At 46.2% G+C, this 21,998-nt stretch overlaps 1 pseudogene; it reads right to left on the minus strand.

The window, feature by feature from the left end:
• Nucleotides 1-578: 578 nt before the first annotated feature.
• Nucleotides 579-989, minus strand: LOC121293336 (annotated as a pseudogene).
• Nucleotides 990-21,998: the final 21,009 nt, after the last annotated feature.

Here is a 21,998-nt window from a genome sequence, read left to right on the forward strand (position 1 = left end):
AGTCACTGCTACACCAGCCGATACAGGGCTATTTTTTGAGGTGCTGAGCCCACCATAGAGATGTGGTATAAATTGTTGTGAATTGCTTCAGCAAAACACGTCAGAGCATGGGTCAGAGACAGGGACAGAGCAGCAAAGAGCTCATTGTTTGTTTGTTGCTCCTATCACAAGCGACTCCATAATGGGGCTCAAACCTTATTCAACTTTTGCCTGCACTGGAGTGCTGCTTTAGATTGCATTAGAGCGCTTCAGTTGGAATTTGCTGAGAGAAGAACTTTTAAGGGTTAATTTCTATCTAAAGTCTAATCTTTCTTTAAGTTAGCAACTAACTAAAATTTACTCTTTGGGTTGGGAAAAGGTAAGGTTTTGTTCAGCTTTAAAACAGGGTCTTTTTTAACGTTAAGCATTTTTATTAGTCATATTAAAGATTTCATATGTCTAATACAGCGTATTAGTGAAATGCAGTGAAAGTTCCAGTACAGTGAGCCATGCCTATAAGAGAGAGTGAAGCATAGACCTTGATTCATTATTGAATCAAATAGCCAGTTTCTGATGACAGGAATCCTCAAAAACAAAACTTAGGAATTGGAATTTGGTCCCTTCCTCTTGCCAAAGTATGGCACACCATTTACAAAATGGCAATTGCACTGCATGCGTCTCTTTACAAGGCTACTCTCCTTTTTCCTCTTCTCTTGCTTTGCAACCTTTGGAGTCTGACCTTTCGCTCTTCCGACTCGAACAAAGGGATCCATGGGCCTCGCCACCCAATAATTGAACAACTACTTCTAGAGTGCAGGGCTCACTGATACCACATTGGCCTATGATGACACCATCATTTAAGGGAGCATCAGCCAAAAGGACCACTTGGTCAATAGCAGAGACTCCTTCCAGGGATTCAACATGGGCCTTAATTTCCCCAACAGTCTCTTCCCCTGTCACACCAAGAGTGTGGGTGTTTTGAGCAGGTAGAAACAGCTGCATGATGGTTCCAAGAAAAGTTGGCCCTGGTTCAGGTGCAAATGATGACAACCTGCCCGTCACCTCTCAATAGGGAAAAGGGAGAGCTACTGCGCAAGCAGAATCCTTGCAGCTGTAGCTGGTAAACCAGTTAACTGGCTTAAACAGGTTTCTAGGAGCTAGATTCAGACAGCATAAAAGCAAACCATCTACAGTGCTGCTTTTGTTTGTACTGGAATGCTGCTTTGGGCTACATTAGAATGCTTCAGTTAGGAGTTGGTGAGAGAGAGAGTTTACTCAAGAGGGAAGGAGTGATCCTTTCATGTTCTAACTTTCCTCAATAAGAATAGTGGTGGCCTTGGTAAGTAGGACCTGATGAGTATTTCTTCTGTCCTTAATATTCTCTAAACTAGAGGAATTAAAAGTAAAGGGAGTAATTTAAGGGTAATTCATGGCAGGACAGCTCAGCCAAGTGGAATGCACCTCCTGTGCGATGTGGGAAGTCAGGGACACTTGCAGCGTCCAGGCCGACAATGTGTGCATGAAGAATCTCCAGCTGAAGCTACTTGAAATCCAGCGCTTCGGAGCTGGAGCTATGGCTAGAGTCACGGTGGAGCATCCGCAGGGCTGAGATCTTCATGGATAACATGTACAGTGAGGTGATTACACCACAAGTAAAGAGTGCACAGGCAGAAAGGGAATGGGTAACCGCCAGACAGAGTAAAAGCACTGGGCAGGTAGTGCATGAGGCCCTTGGGTCCATCTCCATCTCTAACAAATTTTCCGTTTTGGATACTGCTGGGGGGAGATGGTTTCTCAGGGGAGGTGCAGCAAGAGCCACGTCTGTGGTGTCATGAGTGGCTCAGTTGCATGGGGGTGTGGGGGGAAGAGTGGGGGAGCAATAGTGATAGGGGATTCTATCAGGAGAGGAACAGATAGACGTTTCTGCGGCCGCCGATGTGACTCCCTGGTGCCAGGGTCAAGGATGTCACTGAGTGGCTGCAGCACATTCTGAAGGGGGAGGGTGAACAGCAGGGGTCGTGGTCCATATCGGTTCCAACGACATAAGTAAAAAGTGGGATGAGGCCCTGCAGGCAGCACATAGGGAGCTAGGAAATAAATGAAAAAGCAGGACCTCAAAGGTAGTAATCTCAGTGCTGCATGCTAGCGAGATCAGGAATAGGAGGATAGACCAGATGAATGTATGGCTGGAGGGATGGTGTAGGAAGAAAGAAATTAGATTCCTGAGGCATTGGAGCCAATTCTAGGGAGGATGGGACCTGTACAAGCTGGATGGGTTGCACCTCAGCAGGACTAGGACCATTATCCTCGCAGGGGTATTTGCTAGCACTGTGGGGGAGGGTTTAAACTAGAGTGGCAGGGGGATGGGAACCTGAGCAGGGGGCACAAGAGAATGAAACAAAGATCGGAATGAAAGATAGCGGACTAAACAGCAGAAGTGGAAGGCAGAGGAAACAAGGGCTAACAGCAAATAGGGCCATAGTACAAAAGAAATGTGTAAGAATGTTAAAAAGACAAATCTAAAGGTGTTATATCTGAATGCACGGAGCATCCACAACAAGGTAGACGAATTAACAGCACAAATAGATGTAAATGGGTACGATATGTTGGCGATTATGGAGACAAGGCTGCAGGGTGACCAAGGCTGGGCACTGAATACCCAGCGGTATTCGATATTTAGGATGAACAGGTAAAAAGGAAAAGGAGGTGGTGATGTTAGTTAAGGATGAAATCGGTGCAATAGTGAGAGTATATTGGCTCAGAAAATCTAGATGTAGAATCAGTCTGGGTGGAACTAAGAAGCAACAAGGGGAGGAAAACATTAGTGGGACTTGTCAATAGGTCTCCAAACAGCAGTGATAAGGTAGGGGAGAGTATTAAACTAGAGATGCGTGTAACAAGGGTGCTACAGTAATCATGGGTGACTTTAATCTACATATAGACTGGGCAAAGCAAATCAGCAATAATACTGTAGTGGATTAATCCCTGGGACAGAATTTCACCCTTGGTGTGTGGGATCAGTGGGGCGGGCGGGGGCGAGGGGGTGGGAGTGGGTGGGAGTGGGCGGGGGTGGGCGTGGGGCAGGGGTGGGTGGGGCAGGAGGGGGGTGGGCATGGGGCGGGGGTGGGAGTGGGTGGGAAGCAGCCCAGGATCAGCAGCGCCCGATGATTTTATGCGGGTGGGCCAGTTAAGTCCCGCCCAGCGTGAGACGCAGCCGGTGACTGAGTGCGAAGGGCTGGGCAGTGGTGGGGGCCTAATGTCCGCTGGGTCCAATGGCAACCCGACGGCCAATTCAAATGTGGTCTTGGCAGCCCCTGGAAGGCTGTCACTGGAGGACACGGAAATCCTGTGAATTAAATCCGTTGCGGGAGGGCAGGTCGGAGGGGCAATCGGCCGCGTGTTTCTCTGATGAGTACCTCGTGCCCTCCTGGAGCAGGTGGCATCCAGGAGAGAAACCCTTGTCCCCAGGGACAGGGGGAGGAGGCCCCACCCCCCCCCCCCCCCACCCCCCCACCCCCCATTCCTCACCTCACCAAAAAGGCCTGGGAGGAGGTGGCATCCAGGGTGAGCAGCCTCAATGTGGTGAGGCACTCATGGGTCCGGTGCTGGAAACAGTTCAGTGATCTGCTGCGATCGGGAAGGGTGAGAACCCTGTTGGAATGGGTCACTTTGCAGAACAGATAAGAGCTGCCCATCCCCCCCCGCACTCCGTGGACCTCAGAGATGTTAGAGTGCGAGCGGCAAATGTCAATGAAGCAACATCTGGCAAGGGGGTGAGCCCCAGCTGCTCGGACTGATTGTCTTGCCCAGGGTCACGAATCGACTGAGCCCTGCGAAGTGTTCCTCAGGTGGGATTGGCCAGGTTGCAATGCTGCTGCAGGTAGAGGGCGGACTAATCAATGCTCCACTGTCCTTTCAGGAGAAAACATCCCATAATAACACAGAGAGGTCACGGATGGCGGGGGACCCCCAGACCTGCTAATCCTCACTCGATATGAGCAGGAGGCCCTGGAGCTGGAGAGGCGCCATGCTCCTCGGCCAAGCGGGTGCAGTGAGGTTGGGGTGCCAGAGGGAGGTAAGAGTGCAGCGCACTGAGGTGAGATCTCGGTTATTGCAACCATTCCAGTGCAATCTCTATATTGATGTGACCCTCGAACCTGGAATCCCCATTGATAATGGAAAGACGAGGGCACCACGATGCAGATCTCTGTCTCATCTGGGTGCCAGACATGCACAGTAACAGACTAATGACTTCAACTAGTGACATGTCCTTCTTCTCCCTTTTAGGCTCACCAGAAGGTGATCATCATGAGGAGCCTGAAGACCCACCCCTGATCCCTGAGGACCACCATGCTCAGCACACACCTACATCACACCCTCTCTGTCAAGCAGGCACCAGCGCAGACACCAGCACCTCGGTGGGTATAAGATCAATGTCTGGTATCTCAGTGCACAGTGGTGAGGGCACTTCACACCCGCTTGAGGTGAAGGTGGAGGCAGAGAGTGCCCAGGGCGCCGGCAGTCAGAGGACGGCTGGAGACCAGGATGATGCTCAGTCGATGGCTGATGATGAGCCTCTGGAGTTGTCCCTGAGGCAGCAGATGCTGGAAGTCCAGCGAGATGTGTGGGAGGATCTGGCGGAGATACATGAGGGAATGTGTGTCATGGTCTCCATTGAGGAGGAGTCCCTGTGGAGCATGAGCACTGGATTGACCCTCATGGCCGAGCACAATGCCTCCTCCATGGAGACAGTGGCAACTCTCATGGAGAAGCTCCTCCAGGGACTCAGTCAGGGGTTCCTGGGGATGTGCTTAGACCTGCAGCCCTCACACCAGCAATGGCCTCAGCTGGTCAGTGTCGGTGTGGGAGATGAATTGGGCACCTAGTTTCCAGCTATCAGTGGTGAGCAGGGAGGAGCACAGCGACCTCACGTTGGCAGATGAGCTGCCAGTCATCTCTGTGGGCTCCTCTCAGGGTGCTCTGGATAATGGCAGTAGCTCCTCCGCCCCTCTGCCAGTGACTGTGGTATCTGATGAAGCTGCGGTGACTGGGGAGATGCCAGTGGTGGAACTGGTCACTCCCTCCCAGGCAGGGCCAGCACAGGCTCCACTGGCCAGAGGACGCCCGCCAAGGTCATCAAGGCCAACAGAACAGCAGAGTCAGCAGCTGCCTCCAATGCTGGTGCCAGCAAAGGGGGGAGCACCCAGACACATCACCCACAAAATGAAAAATGAAAGCATCTTAAGCACAACATGGCCTGATCACGGGTGATATTTGTTTCCCCTATTCTTCTGTTCTTTTTTTAATGGTGTGATGTAAAACACCAGGCATTGTTAATTTCTGCAATGTTTGTCAGTCACCAGTAAATAATATGTTATTTTGTGCAGTTGGCCTTTGGATGCTTCATTTGTTCTGTAGGTGCAGGGTAGGCCATTATGTAATGATGGACGTGTGATTCCTTAAACTTTATTGCAAAAGCACATAGCGTGTGTTGTTGATCAAGGAACTGGTCGTGTCAGGGATGGAGTATGGAGCCTGCATGTGGTAGTGGTTTGTATCTGGTGGGCTAGCTGAAGGAGCATTGGATCAAAGCTTCCCCGGGTGTCCCTGCCTCCCTGGAGGTTGCCCAGATCAGAGTCTATCCCCTTAGCGTTCTCCTGACTGTGCTCATCCTCGGACTCACTGCTGGACTCATCATCTGTTGCTTGTGCAGCTGCATCAAGATCCTCTTCCTCCACTGTGTCCCCCCACTTTCCAGCACCAGATTGTGGAGATCACAGCATGCAGCCGCTATCAGTGACACCCGCTCTGGGGGGTATGCCTGAACGGTCCAGGCATCGGAAGCACGTCTTAAGAAGACCAGTTGTTCTCTCTACTACCGCCCTTGTGGAGGCCTGGCTCCTGTTGTACCGCTGCTCTGTCTCTGCCCTTGGGTGGCAGAGAGGCGTCATGTGTGGATGGCCCTCATCACCCAGCAGCCATTCATCCAGCCGGGCTGGAGCACTGAAGAGACCCGGCACCTGGGAGTGTCTAAGTATGTAAGTGTTGTGGGAGCTGCCTGGGTACCTTGCACAGACTTGTAGAATCTGCATCCTGTGGTCACACACTATCTGCGTGTTCTATGCTCTATTTTCGTGTAATATTTTAGTTTAGCAGTGTACTATTTAATCCAAATGCATGCAATTCCTTTTGGGATTGTTTAAATGACCAGATTGTTGAAAATAGCATGCATGATTTTTAATTTTTATTCATTCTATTATGATCCCAGCTAATGTTAATACTGGACAAGTCAGGTCCCAGAGTGAAACCTGACTTGACAGATTCTATTTTCTTTGTAGAAACCGTGGAGGAAAATTGCTGAACAAGTTCACAGGAGTCTGCTGATGAATTTTTAACACAAAGAATAAAATGCTTATTAAAACAAGAAAACTGAACTATATTAAACCAGATGAAAAGGTTGGAAAGATCTCAATACAAACACAAGAAGATGATTCAAATTCTCACTATCCCATTACCCCGGCCAAGACTTTACAGGCGCATAAACCAGTGAAGAATTACCATTAGACTGACACAATGACTTCTCGCTTGGGACTGATACAGCTGCAACCAGTTTTCTTCCGTTGAATTCCAGTGCATTCACTTGATGCTTCGGACCCAACTCGTATCTCTCCCTGAGACAACCAAAAACCACACTTGTTCAACTGCAGAGCAAACAAGTGAGTTACCTAAGCTCAGTAGCACCCTAAACTAATCACAGAGATAAACAAAAAAACTGCGGATGCTGGAAATCCAAAACAAAAACAGAATTACCTGGAAAAACTCAGCGGGTCTGGCATTCTCCGCCGATTCTGCCAGACCTGCTGAGTTTTTCCAGGTAATTCTGTTTTTGTTTTGTTCCTAAACTAATCACTTTGCTGAGTTCTATAACTGACTATCCAGTCAACTAATGTCCCCAATAGACTTGTGGTCTTTCTTATCAGAAAGCCTAAAATTCCTGCCCTTATTTTCTGCCACACACTGAAATCTGTTCTTTGTGTTTCTCTGTGCCTGTTCCCGGACCACTATCGCTTGGCAACAGTAATGTTTTTCTACTCTGTGTGTTTCTCCCCACAATCACTAAACTTTAAACCCCTTTTAACCCATCTCTTTAACTTCAAGGGTTGTCAAACCTCATTAAAAAAAAGTGTCGATATATAGGTATAGAAACAAACTCCAAAGCCCTGACCTTTAGTCAGGAGTCCATCCAGACTCCCAGGCACCAAGGCTCACAAACAACTTAAATGAAACCAAAACCATTTTACCTTCCTTAACACAAAAATATGTATGCATATTCGACTTAAAAGTTATACATTGTCCATAACAATTCCCAGGATGGAATGTCACTGGCAAGACCAGCATTTGTTGCCCACCCCTAAATGCCCTTGGTGGTGAGCCCCCTTCTTGAGCCACTGCAGCCCGTGTGGTGGATACACGCACTGTGTTGTTAGGGAAGGAGTTCCAGGATTTTGATCCAGTGATAGTGAAGGAATAGCCAATGTGTCTTAGTCATAAGGTCATAGAGGTCTACAGCACAGAAAAAGGCCCTTCGGCCCATTGAGTCTGCACTGGTCAAACAAGTACCTAACTATTCTAATCCTATTTTCCAGCTCTAGGCTCATAGCCCTGTACGCCATGGCATCACAAGTGTATATCCAATTACTTCTTAAATGTTATGAGGGTTTCTGCCTCCACTGCCCTTTCAGGCAGTGAGTTCCAGATTCCCACCACCCTCTGGGTGAAAAAATTCTTCCTCACATTCCCTCTAAACCTCCTGCCCCTTACCTTAAATCGATATTTAAGGTATTGGTTATTGATCCCTCCACCAAGGGGAAAAGTTCCTTCCTGTGTACCCTATCTATGCCCGTCATAATTTTATACACCTCAATCATGTCCCCTCTCAATCTTCTCTGCTCCTGGGAAAATAACCCCAGTCTATCCAATCTCTCCTCATAACTAAAACTCTCCAGCCCAGGCAACATCCTGGTAAATCTCCTCTGCACTCTCTCTGGTGCAATCACATCCTTCCTATAATGTGAATTCCAGAACTGCACGCAATGCTCTAGCTGTGGCCTAACCAACGTTTTATACAATTCCATGCTCTTATATTCTATGCCTTGGCTAATAAAGGCAGGTATCCCATATGCCTTCTTAACCACCTTATCTACCTGTCCCACTACCTTAAGGGACCGGTGGATATGCACACCAAGGTCCCTCTGATCCTTAGTACTTCCCAGGGTCTTACCATTCATCCTGTATTCCCATGCCATGCTTGTACTGCCTGAGTGCATCACCTCACACTTATTCGGATTAAATTCCATTTGCCACTGATCAGCCCATCTTACCAGCCCATCAATATCCTTCTATAATCTAAGGTTGTCCTCCTCACTATTTACCACCCCACTAATTTTCATGTCATCTGCAAACTTACTGACCAACCCTCCTACGTTCAAGTCTAAATCGTTTATATGTACCACAAACAGCAAGGGACCCAACACCGATCCCTGTGGAACCCCACTGGACACAGGCATCCAGTCACAAAAACATCTCTTGACCATCACCCTCTGCTTCCTGCCACTCAGCCAATTCTGGATCCAATTTGCCAAATTGCCTTGGATTCCCATGGGCTCTTACCTTCGTTATCTGTCTCCCATGCGGGACCTTATCAAAAGCCTTGCTGACGTCCAAGGAGACTATGTCAAATGCATTGCCCTCATCTACACACCTGGTCACCTCTTTGAAAAATTCAATCAAATTGGTCAGACATGACCTCCCCTTAACAAAACCACGCTGACTCCTTAATTAATGCCTGCCTCTCCAAGTGTAGATTAATTCTGTCCCTCAGAATTGCTTCCAATAGTTTCCCCACCACCGAAGTTCGACTGACTGGCCTGTAGTTCCCTGGTTAATCCCTTCCTCCCTTCTTGAATAACGGTACCACATTGGCTGTCCTCCAGTCCTCTGGCACTTCTCCCGTGGCCAGAGAGGTATTGAAACTTATTGCCAGCGCCCCTGCTATCCCCTCCCTTGCCTCACTCAATAGCCTGGGATACATTTCACCCAGGCCTGGAGATTTATCTACTTTTAAGCCTACCAAACCACTTAGAACCTCCTCCCTTTCTATGCTAATTTCTTTAATTATATCACAGTCCTTCTGCCTGATTTCCATACCCACGTCGTCCCTCTCACTTGTGAACACCAACACAAGGTATTCATTTAGAACCCTGCCCATGTCTTCCGGCGCCACACACAAATTACCACTTTGGTCCTTAATGTGCTCTAACCCTTTCCCTAGTTATCCTCTTACTCTTAATGTACTCGTAAAATAACTTTGGATTTTCCTTTATTTTACCTGCCAATGTTTCTTCATGCCCCCTTTTTGCTCTCCAAATTTCCTTTTTAAGTTCACCCCTACACTTTCTTTACTGCTTTAGGGCTTCTACTGTTTTGAGCCCTCAGTATCTGCCATAAGCCTCCCTTTTTCTCTTTATCCAATCCAGTATATCCCTCGACATCCAGAGTTCTCTGGATTTGTTGGTCCCACCCTTTATCTTTACCGGAATATATTGGCCCTGTACTCTCCTTATTTCCTTCTTGAATGAGTCCCACTGCTCTGACGCAGATTTACCTAAAAGTAGCTGCTCCCATTCCACTCTGGCCAAGTCATATCTGTTCTGATTAAAATCAGCCTTCACCGAATTTAGAACTCAGATTTCTGGCCCATCCTTGTCCTTTTCCATAACAACTTGAATCTAACGGAGTTATGATCACTATCTGCAAAATGCTCCCTCACTGATACCTCTACCACTTGCCTGGCTTCATTCGCTAAAATTAAGTCCCGAACCACCCCCTCTTTTGTAAGACCTTCAACGTGCTGGCTTAAAAAGCTCTCCTGGATGTATTTTAAGAATTCCACTCCCTCTAAACCTATCACACTATGACTAACCCAGTTAATGTTGGGGAAGTTGAATTCCCCCACTCTTACTACCCTGGTATTTTTACCCTTCTCTGAAATTTGCCTACATATCTGCTCTTCTATTTCTCTCTCTTTGGGGGCCTATAGTTCACTCCCAGCAATGTAATCATTCCTTTTTTGTTTATCAGTTCTACCCATATGGCTTCATTTAAGAATCCTTCCAAGATGTCATCCCTCCTTACTGCTGTAATTGATTCCTTAATTGATATTGTGATACCCCCTCCTCTTTAACCTCCTTCCTTGTCTCGCCTGAAGACCCTATATTCTGGAATACTGAGCTGCCAATCCTGCCTCTCTCTCAACCATGTCTCTGTGACAGCAATAACATCATGTTTCCATGTGTTAATTTGTGCCCTCAACTCATTTGCCTTTTCGTCAGACTCCTTGTATTAAAATAAATACCATCCAACCTTGCCAAACTCCCTTGTGCCTTAAATTGCCTATAATTTCTATGCCTTTCAGACTCACTTGCTCTCTCTTCTAATTTTGGCTGTGCATCTCCCCCTGCTGAACCTCCTCTCAGGATTCCATCCCTCTGCCAAGTTAGTTTAAACCCTTCCCAACTAATCCCCCTAAGCTAGGATGGTGTCTAACTTCGAGGGGAACTTGGAGCTGATGGTATTCCTGCTCCTTTGCTGCTCTCATCATTATTGATGGTGCATTTAGATGGAGAGGGAAGAGTTGCCAAAGCAACATTTAATGAATTGCTGCAGTGCATCATTCATAATTCAGCTACTGTGTCCTGGTGCTGCTGGAGTGAGCTGTTGTAGGAAATTAAGCTCCTTGTCACCCCTGTCAGGCCAAGTGTGACTGGAACTGAGGGGGCAAGATCCTGATCAGTGTCAATACAGCTCTTCTTTCTTTTCCGTGAACCTGGAGATTTTTAAAATATTCATTCACGGGATGTGGGCTGTGCTGGCTGGGCCAGAATTTGGTGCCCGTTCCTAGTTGCCCTTGGGAAGGTGGTGGTGAGCTGCCTTCTTGAACCGCTGCAGTCCATGAGGTGTAGGTACACCCACAGTGCTGTTAGGGAGGCAGTTCCAGGATTTTGTCCCAGCAACAGTGAAGGAATGGCAATATATTTCCAAGTCAGGATGGTGAGTGACTTGGAGGGGAACTTCCAGGTGGTGGTGTTCTCATCTATTTGCTACCCCTGTCCTTCTAGATTGTAGCAGTTTTGGGTTTGGAAGGTGCTGTCTAAGGAGCCTTGGTGAGATGACGAGTTAAGTTGGACATTTCTTCTGTCCATTGTTTTTACACGGCTTTTAAACCATTTGTTTTAAACTGCTAAACCCCACAGTTAAAATATTGAACAGATGAATGTCATATAAATCCTGTTCATTAATATCACCAGCAGACATTTCTAGGCTTCGTTATGGTGATGAATCATTGATAATATAACATTACAGTATATAAACCAGCTCTTCATAGCACGGTGAATAGCACACTTACATCTGAACCTGAAGGTCGTGGGTTAAGCTCCAGTTGAGACCTGAGCACATAATCCAGGCTGACACATACTGAGTGAGTGCTGCACTGTCAGAGATGCTATCTTTCAGATGAGACTGAGGTCCCCTTCCGCCCTCTCATGTGGAAGTGAAAGATTTTCTGAAGAAGAGCAGGGGAATTCTCGCCAGTGTTCTGGGCCAAAATTTATTCCTCAACCAACATCACTAAAACAGATTGGCTTGGCTATTATCATGTTGCTATTTGTGGGTTCATGTTATTTGCAAATTGGCTGCCATGTTTCATCAATTGCAACAGTGACTACACTTGGAAAGTGCTTTACTTGGTGTAAAGCACTTTGGGATGTCCTGAGGTCCTGAAAGATTTAAAGAAATGAAATTCTTTCTTCCTCACAGTGCTGAGTGATTGGCTCCAGGACACAGCTTCTAATATCACTTTGAGCAGCTGCCATTTCATGTCTGATTTTTGGAAAAAGAACCCTTAGTCCCTGCGCAGTGGGTATAGTCAACACATCCTAGAATATTCTCCACTCATCCCCAAATAATTGCTTTACTAAAGAGTTTGAAATCACACTAAATAACCCTTTCTTTCAAATAAGCACAGCAGACAGGAAAAGAATAGGATAGTCAAACTCCTTCCTTACATTGTTCCGTTTTGTTCTAACTTTATTTGGATTCCCAATTTTTGCCTGCTTTGTTCTGGGGCATCAGCTAACGCAGGGGATTCATTACAAGACAGTTACAGAAGATGTTGAGCTTCCGAGGGCTTTATTATGATGAAGGAAGGGTGGGTTTCGTGATATTATGATCATTGGCTGCAGACAGGTAATATTTAAGTGATGCATGACTCACTGAATTTCACTGCATTGCTTGTAACAGGAAATGAGTCATTAAGTGCCCCCATGTCATTAAATCTTCAGTAGATCATTGACGCAGTTGAACTTGTCTTTCTTTTTCTAGCTCACTGGTTAGTTTGTTAGACTATCTAAAGCTTCCCATCTACAATTACAGGCCAGTGGAGAGGCCATTACCCTAAGATCACTGACAGGCCATAATTGTCAGATTGAATACTTCCTGAAGAATGTTGAATCTTACAGAGCTGTGGCTGCTTTGAGCTCGACAAAGGTTAATCACAGAGGCAATGGAGCGTGGGGGTTAGGGGAAGAAATGGACAATTAAGGGGAATGTTTATCATTTGTGAACCCGAACTGCAATGATTAAACCTGCTGCCATTGCTCGCAGCTAATCCTTCCTGAAGATCTGCTGTCTTGGTATGTCACACTCCTCTGCCTTGCTCCATCCACTGTAGTTTGTCTGCAAATGCTCTGTGACATCCATCATCCCACTCCACTCAGGTCAACCCCTCTCTCTGCTGCTCCGCTGTGCCCTCTAGAGAAGATCTCTGTAGTTTTCCAGCTCTGATCAAATGGCCCAAATGCTGACATTTTTTTTCTGGATGTCACTTTTTAAGAGTTCTTTTCGCTCTTGCTAATTTCAAGCACCTCTTCATTTGCCTTACTGCAGATGGGATTTTTAGCATATGTCTGAGCGTCCACATTTCAAAGGCCTCTATTTTCTTCCGCAGATTTTGATTTAATAAATCACTTGTGTGCAATATTATTACAATGAGCTCTTCACCCAGAAAGGAAATAAGGACTGTCAAGCTTCTTATCATGAAGGAAATGCCCCTGTTAAATCACCTGCTAAAATCTATTGATGCCAAGATCTGTGGCAGATGTTCGGCTGCGTTGTGTTTGAGCATGCAGACCCGGCCACCTACAGGAGGGGGGTTGTGTGGCTTCCACGTTCCAGGCATCTGATTCTCCACCCGACATTCCTCACCAAATGATACCCAGGTAACGCTCCACAGCCTTTCAACACCTGAGGAATTCTTAAGCTGCAAGGATAATGGCTGAGAAATCGGTCCATCCAGTGACCGTTTCCCCACCGCCAACCGGTAAACCGAGCTTCTAATTTGATGGGCAGGAAGCGTGTGCCAACCGATAGCAACAACATCTCCAAGAGCTTGCATTAATATTGCACCCGAAATGGAGAAAAACATCCCAAGTGGTTTCACGGAGGCATGAGTAAGAAAACGGGTTGAGAATGCTGCAAGTCCAGGATACCCTGAATCAGGAGTGCCCGTGAGTCCCAGATGCTATAAATCGGAAACCCGTGAAAAGGGAATGCTCTGAATCAAGAATAACATGAATCGTGATTGCTGTGAATCAGGATCACTGTGAATCATGATTGCTGTGAATCAGGATCATTGTGAATCATGATTGCTGTGAATCAGGATCACTGTGAATCATGATTGCTGTGAATCAGGATCACTGTGAATCGTGATTACTGTGAATCAGGATCACTGTGAATCATGATTGCTGTGAATCAGGATCACTGTGAATCGTGATTGCTGTGAATCAGGATCACTGTGAATCGTGATTACTGTGAATCGTGATTTCTGTGAATCATGATCACTGTGAATCGTGATTACTGTGAATCAGGATCACTGTGAATCATGATTGCTGTGAATCAGGATCACAGTGAATCATGATTACTGTGAATCAGGATCACTGTGAATCATGATTGCTGTGAATCAGGATCACTGTGAATCGTGATTACTGTGAATCAGGATCACTGTGAATCATGATTGCTGTGAATCAGGATCACAGTGAATCATGATTACTGTGAATCAGGATCACTGTGAATCATGATTGCTGTGAATCAGGATCACTGTGAATCATGATTGCTGTGAATCAGGAGCGTTAAATATCATGAATGCCTCACTTTGAAAGCTTGATGTGGAAATAGAATGTGACAAAGCTAAGCAGCAGGACAATAGCTGTCCTGATCAGATCATTATTCACCGTGTATCGCACAAACTTGCAAATGGCCCCAAAGGCTGTCACTTTCGGGCCTGGAAAGTGCCTGGTCTACCTCAAATTACCCTGGAAAGGCAAAGTTTCTCAAAAATTTGAACAACAGGTTGAACAAGTTGTTTCACGCTGCCCCTATGCAGTGGCGACGGGAGTGGTATTTTCCACTAACAGGATGCTGCCATCAGTCCAAAAAGACGTTCTGCCTATCACACAACTGAGCAACATCGTGTATGAATTTCAGTGCTGGTGCAATGCCAGGTAAGTAGGTCATACGTCCCAGTGATTGGCTGATCAAATCAAACAACAGGCTCCTTCGGTTGTTTGTAACAGGCAGAGTGCAGACTGTACTCAGTCATCCCATGCTTGCAAAACCCAAAACAAAACGTCTACTGTTAGCTGTGATTTGGCAATTGGGCAGCACTTGCTGAACAACCCCGAGTGCGCTAATAGCTACACTAACAACCAATTTAAAATAATCAGTCGAGCTCATAACCTGACACATTTCGTTTGCTAGAAGTGACAGACATTCATACACAGGGACCTGCTCCCGAAAAACAAAGGGAATATGTTCAAGCCTTGAGCCTTTCTTGAATTACCCCCTGGAGCTTGGGGAGCCTATAGTGCCTTATTGCTTTCCTCATGGCAACAACTTGGCCAATCAGAGTCAACTTGCCAAACAATCAGCACCCCTTTCTCTTGTAGCGCTCGTTTGAAATTTGGCATTCTTGTGTTTGTCCTGATGAGTTCAAGACAAAAAACTTTGGCAACATGTCTCCCTTTTCAGCAATATCCCGGAAATGGGTTAAACATGATTTGCCCGTAACAAAATCCATGCTAGCATTCCTGAATAGACCCGTGTTTGCCCAAGTGACTATTATTTTGTCCCATATTATCTTTGATGGAAGTTTCCCACCATGGGAGTTAAACTGACCGGCCAGTCGTTGACAGAGGCTTTTCTTCCTACAAAATGTATTACCTCACATTTATCTGTGATACTTAGGGCCTGGAAAAAACGACAGACATGTCAAGACAACTTGCTTAAATTCTGTGTCTTTTGGGTTACAAAAAAAATCTGTCATTAAATAATTTGTGGAACTGTTGATAATTTAGGTGCATTCTTAAATGAACTTGAATGCATTTTTATGATTGGCGCACAATTATTCTAAACTGCCTGGTCTTTCTGCTCCCTCTAGTGGATTTGAAGTGTATTGATCATAAATAAATGCTTCTTGAGATGTTTAATTTTTGGGGTATGGGTGCCACGACATAATCAGTCACAGAGTGAGCGCCCACAGCCACATGTTGGACAAACAGGGATGGGATGGCGTTGGTGAAAGATGTTAGCGAACCAGCAAGTCGAAAACTGTAATCGAGGTTATTTTATTTTCTGTTGGTGGTGGTGTGTTACAATTTACCCAGGGGGTCCAAGTTGCTGTGGCAACATCCACCTTTACACGCACGCTGTAGTCTGGAGCTATGGATAATGATGGAAAAGGCTCCAACGCTCTTTCCATCACATGGATGACCAGGAATCACTCCCGCTTTTACTTGTTAATCTCACTGTTCACACACTGAGGAGAAGATGGACTTGAAGCTTTCTCATCCCAGAGGAATGGCACAAATTCCTCGTCCCTTTCACAAAACCATGCTGTCTTTTCCCGATTTCCTTGAGTTTTTCTACGTGCCCAGCTATAACCTTCTTAATGATTGATTCTAACACCTTCCCCATGACAGACGTCAAGCTAACTGGCCTATAGTTTCCTGTTTTCTGCCTCCCTCCCTTCTTGAATAAAGGGGTTATATTTGCTACTTTCCAGTCTGATGGAACCTTTCCAGAATCTGGTGAATTTTGGAAAATGATCACCAACGCATCTATTACCTCATTAACCACCTCTTTTAAGACCCTAGGATGAAGTCCATCTGGATCCAGAGACTTGTCAGCTCCAACAGTTTTCTCAGTACCGCTTCTCTAGTGATTGTAATTTCACCAAGTTCCCCTCTCCCTTCCACCTCCTGATTTGCAGCTATTACCGGAATGTTTTTTTATGTCCTCTATAGTGAAGACAGAAGCAAAATATTTTTCATTTCATCCGCCATTTGCTTATTATCTATTATTAACTCCTCCCACTGTCACTCTCTAGAGGATCAACACTCACTTTACTTACTCTTTTCCTTTTTAAACATCTGTAGATACTCTTGCTATCCGTTTTTACATTTCTAGCTAGCTTCCTCTCACACTCTAATTTCTTTCTCCTGATTAACCTTTTAGTCGTTTTCTGCTGTTCTTTGTATTCTGACCAATCATCTGACCTGCACAGTTATATGCTTTTCCCTTAAGTTTGATGCTTTCCTTAACTTCCTTGGTTAACTATGGATGGTGGGTCCTCCTTTTAGAATTTTTCTTTATAGTAGGAATATTCTTATATAAGCTGAGTATTCTTAAATATCCCCTTAAATGTCTGCCACTGCTTCTCTAATGATTTATTCCCCAGCCTATTATCCCAGTTCATTTCAGCTAGCTCAGCTTTCATGCCCACATAGTTGCCCTTATTTAAGTTTAAGATACTAGTCTTAGACCCACTCTTCTCCCTTTCAAACTGGATATAAAATTCAGTCATATTGTGGTTGCTGCTACCTAGGGGTGCCTTTACTCTGAGGTCATTAATTAATCCTGTCACGTTACTCAATACCAAGTCTAATATAACCTGCTCTCTGGTTGGTTACAGTATGTGCTGGTCTCCTGCCTTGACTGTACCCCCTGATTTCATGGCGGGGCGGGCAGGAAGTGGGTGTTGCAGGTCCTGGCACCATCTGTAAATAGCACTGGGGGATAGATGTTCGCCCATCGCAGGCCAAGAGCTCCGCATTGCTCGTCCAGAGTCCTTGCAGCTGCAGCTCATGCTGGGGTGGCTGGCAGATGTGAGCAACCACATCCTGGGACATATGAGGACACCTCCGACATTGCTTTCTGCTCATCTCTAGATAAGAGCCCAACCTGAGATACACCCGTGGTTGGGCCAGTGCTTGCCTCTGCAGTGGCGCATGTTCACCAGCCTTTTGCTTTGTATCAGCCCTGCTGCCTCTTGCTGCTCAAGCCCTTGGTCCCCCTGGCCCTGCCAATTGGCCATAGGCCCTCCTACTCCTCATCTGGATGAGAGCCATTACCAAGGCGGGGTTACCTGCAGCCTGCATCATCGCTACCTCAATGGATGGGTGAATGAACAGAAGTGATATATTAAGTTAGCATGTTCTTTACAGGATTCCCTCCATCTCAAAGCCCCCATTAACCTGGGCCCTATCACCAGCAATGTCCACATACCTTTCCTCCCCTCAGAGCCGACACCTGTTACCGTCCCCAAGCCTACCCTCTTAAGATGCTGCCACCCCTTTCCCCAGACAACCTTCCACCCTCCACCACGCACTTCCCCGGACACCCTCCCCACCCTTCTCCCGTAAGCCTGCCTCCCCTGTCCAGCCTTTGTTCCGCCCTTTGCCCCCACCGCCCCCCTCGCCAACTCCCCCATGTAGACCCACCGTCTCCAGCCTTCCCTTGCCTCCTTTGTCCAGTTTTGGCACAGTGTTGGCTAAGGGCACTCGGCTGAAGTTGTGCGAGGTCTCCAAGAAGGAGATAGCAAAGTCTATGGACCTCAAAGATGCGGAAGAGGTGAAGCTCATCAGGTGCTCGCAGTCGCAAAAGTGAATGTCCTAAACTCTCGCTTGTGGGGAGTTTAATTTAGAGGGTGAACTTCATTCCGGTGAGGTCACCTCTTAATGAGCACACGTGAGATGCTAATGAATGCAAAGGGGGTTCCTGACATTGTTCGTCGGGAAGCTCGACCCACCTCTAACCTGCCTTGAAAGTCGGGAGAACAAAATTCCAACGGTCTATCCCGCTGTCGGGAAACGGACTCCTGCCAAATGAAGGCCCCATTAACTCTGTTTCTCTCGCCATAAATACTTAGGGGCGCTTGGCTTTTTTTAATAAGGGCAAACCAATTCCCGATCTTGGGAAGCCAGGACTTTTTGAAATCGCGGGGACCGCAGTGGTTCAAGGAGGCAGTTCGGCACCACCTTCGAGGGTAATTAGGGACGGACCACAATACTGGCCTAGCCAGCAACGCCCGCATCCTCCTGAGCGAATAAATGAAACATCCAGGGTTTGCAATCAGCTCATTAATTACACAGAGAGAGAAAAAAAACACAACCATTCCCCCTGTTTCTACTCGAAAAAACAATTGTCATCTCCTGTGCTAATTATGTTAATTATGTTAACATATTTAGATGACTGTGTCCAGTAATAATCCCAGAATGGAGCTGGTGATTATTTGTCAGTGTCAGCAAGCCTCATACTATCAATTACAGAGACGATTCCAAAAAACTGAGAAGCCACATTCTCCTTGTTCATAATTTGTGTTACTTGTGTTTCAGTATTCAGTGCTGTTGAACCTCACTTGACCCCTCACTTAAGAACAATGCAGCTCCTGCAGAAAGCCATGTTTCTAGAGCTTGGGGAATGGGATGAATGGAATTATTGATCCCCAATCTTTCTCTGTGAATTTTGGCAAGAAATGGGTAAAATTAAAGAAGCTTCCCAAATTCAAGAGAGTGCTGGTTTGGGCTGCATTAGAATGTTTCAGTCGAAGTTTGCTGATAGAGGGAATTTTAAGGGTTAATTTCTATCTGAAGTCTAATCTTTCTTTAATTTAGCAACTAACTAAAAGTTCCTCTTTGGGTTGGGAGAAAGTGAGTTTTAGTCCAGCTTTAAAACAGGGGTTATACAGGCTCTGCTTGCAGCTGCAGCTAGTTAGTTAATTAATTGGCTTAAACAGGTTTCCAGAAGCTAGATTCAGGCAGCATAAAAAAAAACATCTGCAGGGCTGTGTTTGGCTGCACTGGAATGCTGCTTTGGGCTGCATTAGAGTGCTACGGTTGGACTCGAGTGAAAGAGGGAGTTCACTCAAGAGGGAAGGAGGTGACCCTTTCATTTTCTACCTTTTCTCAATAAGAAGAATGGTGGCCTTGGCAAGGAGGACCTTGCAGATGACACAAAGCTGGGTGGGAGGGTGAGCTGTGAGGAGGATGCAGAGATGCGTCAGTGTGATTTGGACAAGCTGAGTGAGTGGGCAAATGCATGGCAGATGCAGTATAATGTGAATAAATGTGAGGTTATCCATTTTGGTAGCAAAAACAGGAAGGCAGATTATTATCTGAATGGCTATAAATTGAGAGAGGGGAATGTGCAACGAGACCTGGGTGTCCTCATACACCAGTCGCTGAAGGTAAGCATGAAGATGCAGCAGGTGGTAAAGAAGGCAAATGGTATGTTGGCCTTCATAGACAGAGGATTTGAGTACAGGAGCAGGGATGTCTTGCTGCAATTGTACAGGGCCTTGGTGAGACCACATCTGGAATATTGTGTGCAGTTTTGGTCTCCTTATCTGAGGAAGGATGTTCTTGCTATAGAGGGTGTGCAGCCAAGGTTTACCAGACTGATTCCTGGAATGGCGGGACTGACATATGAGGAGAGATTGAGTCGGTTAGAATTATATTCGCTGGAGTTCAGAAGAATGAGGGGGTATCTCATAGAAACCTATAAAATTCTAACAGGACTAGACAGGGTAGATGCAAGAAGGATGTTCTTGATGGTGGGGAGTTCAGAATCAGGGGTCACAGTCTGAGGATATGGGGTAGACCATTTAGGACTGAGAGGAGGAGAAATTTCTTCACCCAGAGAGTGGTGAGCCTGTGGAATTCACTACCACAGAAAGTAGTTGAAGCCAAAACATTGTATGTTTTCAAGAAGGAGTTAGATATAGCTCTTGGGGTGAAAGGGGTCAAAGGGTATGGGGAGAAAGCGGGAGCAGGCTGTTGGGTTGGATGGACAGCCATGATCATAATGAATGGCAGAGCAGGCTCGAAGGGCTGAATGGCCTTCTCCTGCTCCTAGTTTCTGTGCTTCTGTGTTTCTGTCTTTAATATTTTCTAAACTAGAGGAAGTAAAAGCAAAGGGAGTAATTTAAGGGTAATTCATGGCAGGACAGCTCAGCCAAGTGGAATGCACCTCCTGTGCGCTGTGGGAAGTCAGGGACACTTGCAGTGTCCAGGGCGCCCATGTGTGCAGGAAGTGTCTCTAGCTGAAGCTACTCAACATCCATGTTTTGGAGCTGGAGCTGCACCTGGAGTCACTGAGGAGCATCCGCAAGGATGAGATCTTTGTGGATAGCACATACAGTGAGCTAGTCACACCACAGGTAAAGAGTGCATGGGAAGAAAGGGAATGGGTGACCACCAGGCAGAGTGAAAGCACTAGGCAGGTAGTGGAGGAGTTCCCTGAGTCCATCTCCCTCTCCAACAGATTTTCCATTTTGGATACTGCTGAGGGAGATGGTTTCTCAAGAAAAAGCAACAAGAGCCACATCTGTGGCACCACGAGTGGCTCAGCTGCACAGAGAGGGCAAAAAAAGAGTGGGGGAGCAATAGTGATGGGGGATTCTATGATAAGGGGAACAGATAGACGTTTCTATGTCTGCAGATGTGACACCAGGATGGTATGTTGCCTCCCTGGTGCCAGGGTCAAGGATGTCACTAAGCGGCTGCAGGACATTCTGAAGGGGGAGAGTGAACAGCTAGGGATTGTGGTCTATATCAGTATCAATGACAAAGGTAAAAAGAGGGATGAGATCTTGAAAGCTAGGAATAAATTAAAAAGCAGGACCTCCAAGGTAGTAATCTCAGGATTACTCCCAGTGCCATGTGCTAGCGAGATCAGGAATAGGAGGATAGACCAGATGAATGTGTGGCTGGAGGGATGGTGTAGGAAGAAAGAAATTAGATTCCTGAGGCATTGGCACTGATTGTGGGGAGGATGGGACCTGTCCAAGCTGGATGGGTTGCACCTAGGCAGGACTGGGACCATTATCCTCACAGGGGTATTTGCTAGTACTGTGGGGGAGGGTTTAAACTAGTGGCAGGGGGATGAGAACCTGAGCAGGGGGCACAAGAGAGTGAAACAAAGATCGGAATGAGAGACAGCAGAGTAAAAAGCAGATGTGGAAGGCAGAGGAAACAAGGGCTAACAGCAAATAGGGCCATAGTACAAAAAAAAATGTGTAATAATGTTGAAAAGACAAATCTAAAGGTTCTGTATCTGAATGCACGGAGCATCCACAACAAGGTAGACGAATTAACAGCACAAATAGATGTAAATGGGTAGAATATTATTGCAATTATAGAGACGTGGCTGCAGGGTGATCAAGGCTAGGAACTGAATATCCAAGGGTACTCGATATTTAGGATGGACAGGTATAAAGGAAAAAGGTGGTGGTGTGGCATTGTTAGTTAAGGATGAAATCAGTGCGATAGCGAGAGAGGATAATGGCTCAGAAAATCTAGAAGCAGAGTGAGTCTGGGTGGAGCTAAGAAGCAACAAGGGGCAAATAATATTAATGTGAGTTGTCTATAGGTCTCCAAACAGTAATGATAAGGTAGGGGACAGAATTAAACAGGAAATTAGAGATGCATGTTAAAAGGGTGCTACAGTAATCATGGATGACTTTGATCTATATACAGACTGGGCAAACCAAATTAGAAATAATACTGTGGTGTATGAATTCCAGGGGTGTACACGAGATTTTTTTTAGGCCAGTACATCAAGGAACCAAC

Source organism: Carcharodon carcharias, chromosome 21 (genome assembly GCF_017639515.1).
Source record: "Carcharodon carcharias isolate sCarCar2 chromosome 21, sCarCar2.pri, whole genome shotgun sequence".
Classification (NCBI taxonomy): Eukaryota; Metazoa; Chordata; class Chondrichthyes; order Lamniformes; family Lamnidae; genus Carcharodon; species Carcharodon carcharias.